General features: G+C 26.8%; 4 non-coding genes across 4 annotated transcripts; 3 read left to right on the top strand and 1 right to left on the bottom strand.

Annotated features, from left to right (window-relative positions):
* Positions 1-6,120: 6,120 nt before the first annotated feature.
* On the bottom strand, positions 6,121-6,206 carry Trnay-gua (transfer RNA tyrosine (anticodon GUA)). The gene is given in 2 exon segments: positions 6,121-6,156; positions 6,170-6,206. It is a non-coding gene; the product is annotated as a tRNA-Tyr (tRNA).
* A 2,458-nt stretch (positions 6,207-8,664) lies between these two features.
* Trnaf-gaa (transfer RNA phenylalanine (anticodon GAA)) lies at positions 8,665-8,739 on the top strand. The gene has a single exon. It is a non-coding gene; the product is annotated as a tRNA-Phe (tRNA).
* Positions 8,740-10,038: 1,299 nt separating this feature from the next.
* Positions 10,039-10,110, top strand: Trnae-uuc (transfer RNA glutamic acid (anticodon UUC)). Its single transcript has one exon. It is a non-coding gene; the product is annotated as a tRNA-Glu (tRNA).
* Positions 10,111-10,837: 727 nt separating this feature from the next.
* Trnac-gca (transfer RNA cysteine (anticodon GCA)) lies at positions 10,838-10,909 on the top strand. The gene has a single exon. It is a non-coding gene; the product is annotated as a tRNA-Cys (tRNA).
* Positions 10,910-13,130: the final 2,221 nt, after the last annotated feature.

The following is a 13,130-nucleotide window of genomic DNA, read 5'->3' as shown; positions in this document are numbered from 1 at the left end:
TAGTTTTCTAGTTGAAGAGAGTGATTTTTAAAAGTAGATTAGTAATATATGTTTACTCTAGCTAAATAAAATAAAACGTTACTATGCAAACAAACATTATTTGAAAAGCAAGTTTAAATGTTTCAGAAAAATTAAGTAATACACATAGTTTAAGACAATTCAAAACACAAATACAGTATTTCAATTATTGAGCATAATAGAGTAATAATGAAATAAAAACTTTTACACATTAAATATGTATTAGACAGTGAAAGTGGTTAGAACTTCAAAAACTTTATCTTGATGTATTTGAGAAAAGTTTAATTAAATTAAACAAAAGTTCTTTAGAAGCCATTTAAATAAAAATAATCTTTGCTAAAATGTTTTAATTAAAGCTTACTTTTTTCAGTTCAAAGTATCGTATAAAACAATTCACTTAAAACTAGTGATGTACCGGACCCGGATCCGGACTTTTTTTTCAAGTTAGAATCCGGCCGGAAACGGACCCGGACTTTTTTTTCAAATTAGAGTTCGGCCGGAACCGGATCCGGACTTTTTTTCAAATTAGAATCCGGCCGGAACCGGATCCGGACTTTTTTTTCAAATTAGAATCCGGCCGGATCCGGATATCAGACAAAAATGGCAATATCCGGCCGGACCCGGATAGTGAGTCCGGTACATCACTAGTATAAACTAGCCTGAGTCAGAATGAGGTTTTTAAAAACTGAAAAAAAAAGAACTTTAATCTAATAATAAGTAGAACAGCTAGCCACAAGGTTTACAAATTTAGGTGTTATTTACAATTAAAAATCTGAAATCTAGTTCTTGAACAAAATACACTAGAAAATTACCAAATATTAAAAACTGGATCAGCTCAAACTCATTCAAAATTTGAAAGAAAACTAGCCTGAGTTTTTATAAAAAACTAAACTAGGCTGAGGCAGTCCAAGATTTTCTAAAATTCCCAATAATTTTGAAACTAGCAGGGTTGCCACTGTTTAGGTCAATAAAATTAGCTAGAGTGAGTATAAACAAGCCTGAGTCAAAATGAGGTTTTTAAAAACTGAAAAAAGTAGAACAGCTAGCAAAGGTTGACAATTTGGTAGTAAAGTTGTGGACTGATTGTGGTACACTTAACTTATTAGTACTACCCATCATAATTAAATCCTACCTTATTTAATTAATATCTTACAAATACTAAATTCTAACTGAGACTACTTTCTATAATCAGACACGACAGTTTTGAGTGATGAATTTTTTTTATAAAACACAACAAGAAATACTAGCATATACAAAATTATTAATTACTTTGGTAACACTTTAAAAACTGGAAGCTATTTAAATCTATATCAAAAGACTTAAAACAATAAACTAAAAATTTAATAAAACTTTTAGTAAAGAGGAAACTGTAAATTTTTTATAAACTATTAAACTATAAACCTGGCTTAGATATTTAAACAATTAAACGCCAGTTGAAATATTCACTTATAAAACAAATCACTACTTACAATAAGCATTATCAAAAAAGTTCAAGATATTTTGTTGCTTCAAGCTGCACACCAAACTAACTAACTGCTTACATATAAACTGCCTGTCATGTTCTGATGTTTTGTTGCATCAGTATTTAGTTTGAAACATTTCGTCATATGATTCTCATTGGCTCGTACATTCAACCGTATTGACTCTAAATATTCTCTGAGCTCAACTTTAAACAATAAATAATGCAAGTATTCATTCCAAAGTTTTCAATTTTACAACATATGTAAAGAGTTGCATTTCTGAAATCTTTATTTCATAGTTTAAATGTAAACAAATGTAAATTAGTCACGTGTACAAAATGAGCCAATCACGGTAAGTGTTTAATTTTAACTGACGAAAATGACTCTTATTAATTTACACAGGGTTTGTTTTTGAAAAAATACTTTTCAGTATGCTCTTTTTTACTAACTAGGTCCGGGTCCGGCCGGATCTCTGTTAGAATCCGGCCGGAACCGGATCCGGACTTTTTTTTCAAATTTGAATCCGGCCGGAACCGGATCCGGACTTTTTTTTTAAATTAGAGTCCGGCCGGATCCGGATACCAGACAAAAATGGCAATATCCGGCCGGACCCGGACCCGGATAGTGAGTCCGGTACATCACTAATAATAACATAGTTTTATTACAGCTGATTTTGTGTTTTTTTTTTTTTTTTTTTTTAATATCAAACAGAATCTAAAACAACATATTGTTTAAGCAGGGTCAACAGAACAATATTTATGAATGTATATTAAAAAGAAAATAGGTACAATTTATGACCTGTTTTTTAACGATATTTTCTAGTAAATATAACTGCTAGTTAACTTTAAATGGTAGTACATAATTAAGTAGGTGAGCTTGACTTTTGATTTTTGACTTGACTACTAAACCATGAAAAAAATACAGTTATGTAAAAATTAAAAACAAGAGTATTAGTACATTCCAACAAATAACTAGCTACTCGAATTTTTTTTTCAATATCTTGTATCTAGTCATGAAAATAATTACTGAATTACTTGCTTACTACTTGATTCAAACTTTATAATTTCAAAATAAAGTACAGTTAAAAATTGTATATTTACATCAGCAGTCCTTCTACTACTTTTATTAAGTTTCATAAAGCTTGCTAAAATTAGTTTGAAATTATTCATTTCTACTTAAAACGTTTACATCATTCCATTCTTACATGCAAAATATTTCACTACTGTACCAAAAATACAAAAGTGCGTCGACCGGGAGTCGAACCCGGAACTAGTGCTTAGAAGGCACCAATGCTAACCGATCACCATCGACGCTTGTCTAAGGCGAAAAATTACTGTTTATAAACCCAAATGTCAAGGCAAGTAAATCTGTAGCGCACTCGAATGCTAGCATATGTTCGTTCAAGCGTTATTTTTTTTGCCCTTAGCTCGACAGAATGTGCTATAATATTTCGCTGCAAATTTTAAACGTGTTTTTGCTCGATAGCTTTGACGCTCGTTAAAAATAATCACGTGGTTTAGTAAACTGCAAACTTATAGAGACATTTTGCTTGTCGGTCGTTGAATTTTAATTTACGTTGTTCGTTAGCTGTTGTTTAAAACTAATTATTGAATTTCTTGACGTCATATTTAAGTTTTAGCTACTATAGTTTTTAAAAAAATTGTTTATAATATAGAACTAACGATGAATGGTGTTAATAGTCTGATCAAAAATTAAGTATTTTCCTACAGCTTTCTTTAGGTGAAAAAGAATACCTTAATAGCTTACGCTATCAAGAATAATTATTATATACTACATTTCAGATGAATCATAAACAAATACTTGTTGAATTTTTTTTTTTCAAATATAAATACCAAATTCTCATTAGCTACAAAAATTACTAATTTCATTAAGTTATGTTAATTTTAAAGCTATGGCTTAAATTTTCTTAATTTAGTAAAGTATAAATAAAATTCTCATTCTCATAGCTACTATTTAATTTATAATCTAATAAAATAGCTTTGTATGAATGAAATGTTAATTAAAGATTAATCGTACTTATGAAAGGATTCTATCAACTATTTTTTATTATACAATTTCAACTACCATAACCTTACGATTTTTAATGGGATCAGAAGATTAAACTAGGCTAAATATTTTTATCCCAGTATAGTCTTGAGCATTTTGTAGAATAGTTTACTGAACGACAAAAATAAAATACCAAAAGTGTTTGGTCCTAGGACCTGGTGCACGAAAAAACATTTCTGTTATCGAGTCGTACACTACAAATAGAATACAATTAAGGACCTTTCCAAATAAATACATTTAATAAGGAAGAAATAGTTCCCTGGTTTTATTGGTCATCATCGTGCTTACACAAACGTAAAAAAAGGATATACCTATTAATGTTTCATTCACAAATTTTACTTACTGCTTATGGTATGTTTGAATGCAAACATTTTAATTGTCTAAATTGACACGTCTAAAAACATTATTAATTTTTAGTTTTGTTTTTTTAACAACCGGCTTCTAAAATGTTTGACAAAGTTAGATATCAAAGTGACAACTTGGTTTTAACAAAATTTAAGTAAATTTTGATATTTTTACAAAATTTCTCAACTTTTTTCTACTAAGCTTAAGTAGTTGCAACTGTAAATTTGTTTCAGTTTTTAACCAAATAATGTCTGTTACTATTTAAATAAACGAAAATAAAATGGTAAATTAGTTTTATAAATAAATAAGCTAGTTTTAAATTGTGATATACAAATTTTGGTTAGTGTTACTATCAAAATTTTCTAGTTTGTACATGAATTGTTTTACTGTAATAAAGATAAAATAACATTTTTAAAATAAATATTCTATTTAAAAATGGTTATAATTTAAAAATGGACAAAGACTAAATATTTAGCCGCTAATAAAATAGTTAAAAAAAAGTTAATACTATAATGCACTAATATTCAAGTCGCATAAGATCAAAGCTAAATGAACACTTGATTGTTTATATCATCACAACAGTTGCTACTTTTGATAAGCAAATGCAGATACGCTGCATTTGATAACCACTTGACTCCACGCCTGCCACGCGGGAGGCCCGGGTTCGATTCCCGGACAATGCACTTTTGCTTATTTGATTGAATATTGTCTTAATTTAGTTTGTTTTATTTTTTCTTATCACATCCGAGAGACTGAATTATTTAAAAAAGATTTTTTTTAAATTTCTTTTCAACAAAAAAAAGGAAAATTTTATAATTTACTTTTTTAAATTTTTTAACGAGTTTCCCCTAAAAACTTAAAATTTATTATTTTGGTTTTTTTTTAAAGATAACGAGTTGTTTTATACAACAATAATAACCAGCTTAACAGTTTTGTTTATTTTTCATTACTTACTGCTAAACTTTTCAAACTATAAACCAGAGAACAAATTATAATTGTATGCTTTTTGAGCTCGTACTTTAAACACAGCCAAAAAAGGGCAAATTTATCTAAATTATTGTCCTTCATACTAAAGCTAAATCTAAGTTACTAGTTATTTAAAATATAAACCAGAGTCTCTGTAGTCTAATAAGTTTTTAAATGACTTTTGATTTGGTTTAGAAATTATTGAAAGTCATGATTTTAGTTTTCTTCCTGGTCTTATTATATCACCTCTAATTGTAAACTATGCCATAAATACTTTTCTATGATAACTTTATATAAACTAAAATGTGATCCAAGTTTAAGTGTTTTTGAATCTAAATAAATCACAGTTTCACTGTTTTTTATTTTCTTTTAACAACTAAAACTTAGTCCGGCTTTTTTGAAATAATTTTTATTAATGTTTCAACTGTGTTGTACATGATTAAGAAAATCATGTTTTGTTTAATGCATTTGAATAACTTGCTTGGTGTGTTTATTAACTTTGTACTAATTCGTATTAGTTTTTATATATTTTAACTAAAAATTTTTAAAACTAAACTTCTTAACACTTATTTAAAGGAACAAGTTTTTCTTAAGAATAAGTTACACTTTCTACACAAACTTTTTACTTAATCAAAAAGTTCGAACTTAAGCGGCAGAATTTTTACATTTAAAATTAAGTATCAAGGTTATTTGTTATTCTTAGCATTGCCTTTTTGTTTTTGTAATCATAAAACAATGATAGATCAATCGGCTTTTGTTGGTTACCATTAATATATAAATGGTGCAAGTTTCAATATTAACGACAGAACTAACTTAAAAGTATAACAATTATTTTAATAAAGTCTTCTAGATATTTGTTTTTTGAAAATAAAAGATGACAACAATTAAATGAATTATTTTTATAATACTGCCTTTAAACACTTCATTAATAATTTTGAACAGTAATGTAAGTTTTATCACTAAAAATTTATTTCATTAAAGAAAAAACTAATATAAAATAAGGAGTTTGCCTGTTTTGAAAAAAAATAAAAATAAACTACTAATTATTATTGTGTTTAAATATTTGATGTTTTGTATATTTATCTAGAAATTTAGTTGTTAACAAACTATTTAAATTATAACATGTTTTTTTAGTAAAATACTTCTTTATAAAATGATATTTAAAGAAAAAGTTAAATTTGTTGATTTTAAAAATAAAAAATGTCAAATAAAACATTATTTATATTAATCACGAAAAACATAAAATTTGATGAAACTAAAGTAATCCTTCGAGCCGGAGTCGAACCAGCGACCTATGAATTTCTAATGTCTTACTACAGTCCACCGCTCTACCAACTGAGCTATCGAAAGCGCTGGGGCAATGCACAAATTTGTGTTTATAAACGCTAGTGTTTGAAGCACTTGTGCACTTAACAATTGATTTTGTTTATTAAGTACATCAACACGGCATATTTTAACATAAGTATGCTTTTAAAGTTGAAAATTTTTTGATTGCTTTTATCAACTCACTAGTATGGCCTTATGCGCTTCTACTGTTAAGTTAATATATGCGTACCAATTGAAGTCTTTTAAGCTTAAAAATTTCTAATTACCAATTTACAAACAATATTTTGGAAGTAGACTTTTATAATAGTTTTTAATGCGTACCAACTGAGCTACCGAAGGTTGTTATAGTAACCATGATTGTTTTTTCTATATACTTAAATAATAAATGCATACCTTTACAATTTTTTTTAAAGGAGCTTGTAAACACCGAGAATAATATAAAATTAAATTAGCTTGTTTACATGTGGTTTAAATTGTAATTGTAACCTATCATAGTTCTTAAATCTAAGTTTTTGCACAATTTTATTTGCAAACAGATAAATATGTTTTATATGCTTTTATAACTAAACAAAAATTAAATAAAAATTTTAAAATTGTAAAATAAATATTTTATAAATACATTCTAAACTTATGTAAAACAAGTATTACTTTTAATTTAGATTAAAAATATCAAATTTAATAAAAGCTACCATAAAATGTAGGAAATAGTGTTTACAATAAATTTGAAATTGTTTACACTTTTGAAATTTTTTTATAAAAAATGAACTAATAAATTTTTATAAGTTAATAAATAAATGTTGCAGTGTTAAAATTTACATAAATTACAATTAACAAGTCATATTTTTAAACGGTTTAAAAAAAAATTAAATTTAGATAAAATAGTAACTGATTTTATAAACGAAAAGTAAAGTAAGACTTATTTTCGTAATAAACAAATACAAATAAAACTATATAAATGTATTAAAGTATTAGTAAATAAATTTACACTAAACCTTCAAAGTATAATACGACTTTTTGGAATTAATTTCAAAGAAAAATACGGAGATGGGTTAGAACCCACGCGTGCAGATCACAAACTGTTATGACTTAATTATAGAGTAGTTTTTTTTTAAAGAATTCCACACAATGAAAACTAGAAATTTTAAAATACAATTTAAATTATAAACATACCCTAAAGAGTTAGTATGTGACAAACTGCATATGTCACAACAGTTTTGTGACGTAATAATGGAAACATTAATTAATGCATTATAAACGCTACGAATCGCTTGTAATCACATGGGGGTCTGGCTCAGATTGTAGAGCGCTCGCTTAGCATGCGAGAGGTACCAGAACTATGCCCGGCTCCTACACATTTAAATAATGGTTACAATATATACTTTTATCTTATTTGATTTTTTTTAAACAATTTAGCTAAAATAAATGAGAGCACAACACTCTTTATTATTTTACTTGTTTATTTTTTTTGTTTAATATGTAAAAAATACTAATCATTAGTAATAAAACAAGACCTTACTTTTAATACACAGCTTATTGCAGATCTTATTAGAAAAAAATCAGCTCATTGTTTTAATTATACATAATTTTTAAGAACTTATATTTGTCTGAACAAGTTTAATAAAGTTTTTAATAACTTATGATTACTTAATTCATTTTTAATTTTGCAAAGTCAAACATGATTTATTTAATAAAACATGATTTAGTAAAATTAAATATGATTTAAGATATTCAAAGTGTAATAAAAACCGAAAGGTTTTTTCGTACACTAGGTCCTTTGATTAAATATTTTTGAGTGCTTTTTTTGCCGTTCCATAAACTATATAGTAAAATCAAACATGACTTAATTTAGTCCAGCATTATTTAGTAAAACTAAACGGATTTAATTGAGTCATACATGATTCAGTAAATTTATACATGACTTAGTTTAAAAAAATTCTGATTTAGTTGATTACAACATATTTTAGTTAGGTCAAACATGATTTAGTAAATCAAACAAGATTAAGTAAAGTATAAGTCATACAAAGGTTAGTGAAATCAAACATGATTTCGTAAAATAAAACTTGATTTAATAAAATTTTACCTGATTTAGTTGAGTCAAATTTGATTTGATAAATTCAAACATGATTTAATAAAATTTAACCTGATTTAGTAAAGTCAAAACTTTAGTAAAGTGAAAAAATATTTTTTAAAGTCTGACACGATTAAGTAAAGTCATACATTATTTAGTTTAAAACATTTGTTAGATTCTGATTTAGATAATTGAAATATTTTCTAGTATAGTTAAACACAGTTTAGCAAAGTCGAACAAAATTTGTTCCTTTTCTACTTATGTTTTTATAATAAACAAATTGTCTGAAAATAATTTAGTTTATGTAAAGCAAATACTTTTCATGGGTGAATTGAAATAGCGAAAAGGTTGATGTAATTCAGTATTTGAATTTGTATGATGAATATAGACGTTACAAAATGTTATTTTCCACAAGCCTCGATAGCTCAGTCGGGAGAGCGTCAGACTGAAGAGATCTGAAGGTCCCTGGTTCAATCCCGGGTCGAGGCATGCCTTTTACCTACTTAAAATGTACTTATCTTTTGTTCATGTTAAAATCACTTTACTTTATATAGTGATTTATTTAACATAGTTGTTTTGTTTCTTAACGTATATATTTTTTCAACGTTATGTAGTTGTGCTTTTTTATGATTTATGTTACAATGGTTGTGCTTTATGCATTACAATCCCCAAGGTCTGAGTTAGGAGATTACTTTTACTAACTAAATATAAATTAAATGCTAAATATAAGGAGTTGTAAACTTTTTAATACTATATATCATATTAAAGTTAGAGTCCAGAACACCTTAGTAACAACTATCTTAAAAACTAAGTATGTATAAGTATCAGAGTGATTAGTTATTATGCACTGCTAAATATATATAATACAAGTAAAAACTGTGATAACAAAGTTTATTCTAAGAAAAGCTATCAAATAAACTCACTAAAGAAGCAACTGAACAACATAAGAGTAACAAGAAAACAATAATACTCTCTGGCGCTAATGTGTGTGGCAAGAATATAGGCAAAAAATAACAAAAATAATTTTTTGTAGCATAAGTTACTTAAGTAAGTTTTAGTTATTTGTAAATTACATTTGTTTATTTTATCAAGTTAAGTTTTACTAAGTTTGAAATATGTTCAACATTAACTGTAAGTTTTAAGAGACTGAAATAAAATTTAAAAGTTGTTGAGTTAGAATTTAAAATGTTTAAGCGACTTTAAAAGTAGAAAAAGCTTAAATATTATAAAACTTTTTTTAAATGTAGTTTGAACAGATAAAAAAAAGCTTTATGATAATCTTTTTGAATAATCACTCAGTTTATAAACAGAAAGGTTGTAATTATTTTATTAAAAGTAAGAGGGACTTAACATTTATTTTCTTGAAAAGTATAAAGTAAAGTGTATAAGTATTTATACAAATAAACTGCAATGCGCTTTAGTAAGACTTTAAAACATATATGTATACATATATTGTTAGGAATGATTTTTTTAAACGAAAAATTTTGTCAAAACTTTTTTTTAAGTTTATGTTTCAATAATTTACAAAACTAAACTAAGTTAAGTTAGCAACATATAATAAATAACTTACTGTTTATAAAAAAGAACATTTTGATTGTTATGAGTACTTAAAAATATTTAAAAAATTTTAAAACTTAACATACAAATAGTTTGAAATATAAAGATATAGCACAAAAGTTTCAAGTAATAAAGCTCACAGAAGTTTAAGTTACATAAACGTGCTTTAATTGACACGTCATAACGCTTACGTATACATATATAAATGCAAAATATTTCTCTTCACCATAGTCCTACATGGTCTAGTGGTTAGGATTCCTGGCTTTCACCCAGGCGGCCCGGGTTCGATTCCCGGTGTAGGAACTTTTTATTTGAATAGAAAATTATAAGTTAGGTTTTAAGCTGTGTAACAAATTTCGTTTATAAACTACACAAATCTATGAACACCTTTATGTAACTTTTTGTACTTAAAATACATGAAATTAGATAAATTAAGAAATTAATAAGTTGGATTAAACGTTAGCTTTAATCACATTTTAAATAAAATAGGTTCTTAAAAAAAAATCTATTTAAGTTTTACATATATACATCATAAAATAAACTTAATTAAACTAATTAGTAAGTAAGCATTCTTGAAAAAAATATATAGTGCTAAAGAAGTGTTATGTTCGATACTTTAGATGTTTAAGTTCTTATAAAGTTAAATTATAGTTCAATAAACCTAAAACGTATACAAAAGAGTGATTGTTTTTATTTAGTATTGTAAACTACATTAACGTTACTACCTTTTAAAATGTTATTCATTCATTGTTGTAAAATAAAAAAATTCGAAAAATTGTTTCAAATATAGTGTTTAAATAACTGAAACTAAATAAAAGTTAACTTTTTTTTTGTTAAATATTGATTTTTTAGTGAAAGGAAAAAGTTTTAAAGTGTTTTAGTAAGAGTTTGTCGTAAAGGTTTAAAAACTATTGCAAAAGGATTATTCAGCTACAAAAAAATAAGTCGAATTCAATCAGTTGTTAACAGTTTTGCTTTAGGCAACGCTGACAAACTGTTTATAATTTGTTCTGTATTAATATGGATGTGAGGGGATATAGCTCAGTGGTAGAGCAATCGACTGCAGATCGATAGGCCCTTGGTTCAAATCCGAGTGTCCCCTCCTCTTCAACTAAAACAAAATAATAATTTTGATGTCGAATAGTTAAGCTTGATGACTAATAGTTTTGCTTCATTCTTAATTTTTTTTATGATGTTGAATAATTTTGCTTGATGCTTAATAGTTTTGGTTGATAATTAACAGTTTATGCTTTACGCAAGAAAACTTTGCTTGATGTTGAACAGTTGGCGGTGTGTCTATACGACTATAAATTAGTAATATATTAATCAACAGCCGTACAACATTTGCAATAGGCTTACAGAAAAGCCTCTAGACTGTAATATTAAGATCTTTTAAAGTGTTTGTATTTTAACATATTAAATAATTTTTTTCGATTAACTATTCATTTCTTCTAGTATTTAAACTTTTATGTTATGCTTTTAATACTCCGAGTATGTTATAGTATGTACTCCGAAGTTATCTAAAACTTTTAAAGATAATTAAGTTATTACAAAAATAAAATAAAAGACCTTTCTGATTGCTTAACTAGTCAAAAAAAAAAACGTAAACAAGGTTTTGATTTAGTTTCAAAAAATAAGTGTTAAAAAATAAAACTGAAACCAATTGCTTTAGTGTATGCAACTTTAGTAATATTGTAATAGTAGTGCTACAATGGTTAACTCAAAGGTTACAAAAGGTGTTGTAATATCAGTAATTTATATTAGCTTACAAGAATAATTTAAAAAGTATTTTCTACTGTTGCAACTTTAGGTTCAATAACTACGTCAGAAAATTTATGTATGACGGTTTTATTTATAAACGCTACAATTTCAATATTGACATGAGCCTGGCTAGCTCAGTCGGTAAAGCTTAGGACATTTTATCCAACGGTCAAGGGTTCAAATTTCTGTCAGACTAGTTGATAAATATTTTTTTAGAAAATAAATTAAGTTTACAATTGCAATTTTTATAAACTATTTATGTTTGCCTACGCATTGTTTGTTATAGAAATTGATCATTTTCTTCTACTTACTAAATAAATATATCTTTCTTTGTTGAGTTTATTCACAAACTAGTTAAAAGAATGATAAAGTCTGTAATATAAAACATAACTAAAACTAGGTAAATACTTCTACATCTCCCTTCAGATTTTATCTACTAAGGCGATAAAACGATAAATTTACCTAGTGAAACAAAAAAAAATTTAACACAATTTGTTACAACTTAAAAACATTTTTCAGGTCTAAAATTCAACGAAATCAAACTCAGAAAGACAAAAATCATTTCAAAATTTACGATTAACTTAGTTCACTAGTAAATGATTTGTTAAAACAAACTACAACTTAAACAAACAAACTTTAACAAAAAATTTGAAGCTTAATCTTTACTTTTTTTTAACTCAGTTGCTGAATACAAGCATTCAAAAACTTAATTGCTTCACCGATTTGAACTTTTCAGCTTTTAAGAACGAAACCACACGTCATTCATCTAACCATCTTGAAACTTCACTTAATTTGCTGATAAACATGTTTATCATATTTTGACTTTAAACAAAGTAGAAGGTGCATTACTGATAGCAATTAACACTGACGAGATACTGCTACACTTAATTTCCAAATACTCGATACCAATCAACAGTTCGAATTTTTGAAAGTCAATCTCTACGTCCTCATCCAAGATCACTTTGAATAGATGGCTGTTAGACTAGTCTGCTGCAAAGTCAACTACAAACTTTAGGTAGTCACCATTGGACTGAAACTCATTCATTAGACCATAAAACATTAATTTACAGTGAACATTCCAACTTTACAATAAATGAATATTAGCATCATCGGTGTCACGAAACTCTTGAAAAGCATCGTAAAGTCTTACAAGGAAACGCTGCAAATGATCCGATAATTTCACACACTCATCCCGGACACATTGTTGTTCGCAGTAAACTTTGGCGGTCTGTTTTCTTTCTGTAGAAAATATAAGTCAAGAAATTATAGATTAAAGCAAATCCGAGCAATTCCAGTTCAACATCAATTTTGAAGAAAACCATTAGTACAGAGGGAAATTACACAATGCTTATTCAAAAAAAATCTTTTTTCTATAAAAACACAGAACATTAAAATTTTTATTGAAATCTTTTTCTCAACCTAACAGAAAAGACAAACTTTTACAGTGGTATGTTTGCTTTCGCAGATAAGGGATATTACTTAGAGATTTGCAAACAGGAGGGGTAAATCTTCTTAGAAACTTACGATTTTGAACAGTTAAGCGACCTGATCCATCAACCTTG

Source organism: Thalia democratica, chromosome 2 (assembly GCF_965202585.1).
Source record: "Thalia democratica chromosome 2, ktThaDemo2.hap1.1, whole genome shotgun sequence".
Taxonomy (NCBI): Eukaryota; Metazoa; Chordata; class Thaliacea; order Salpida; family Salpidae; genus Thalia; species Thalia democratica.
This window is presented reverse-complemented; position numbering and strand designations above follow the sequence as displayed.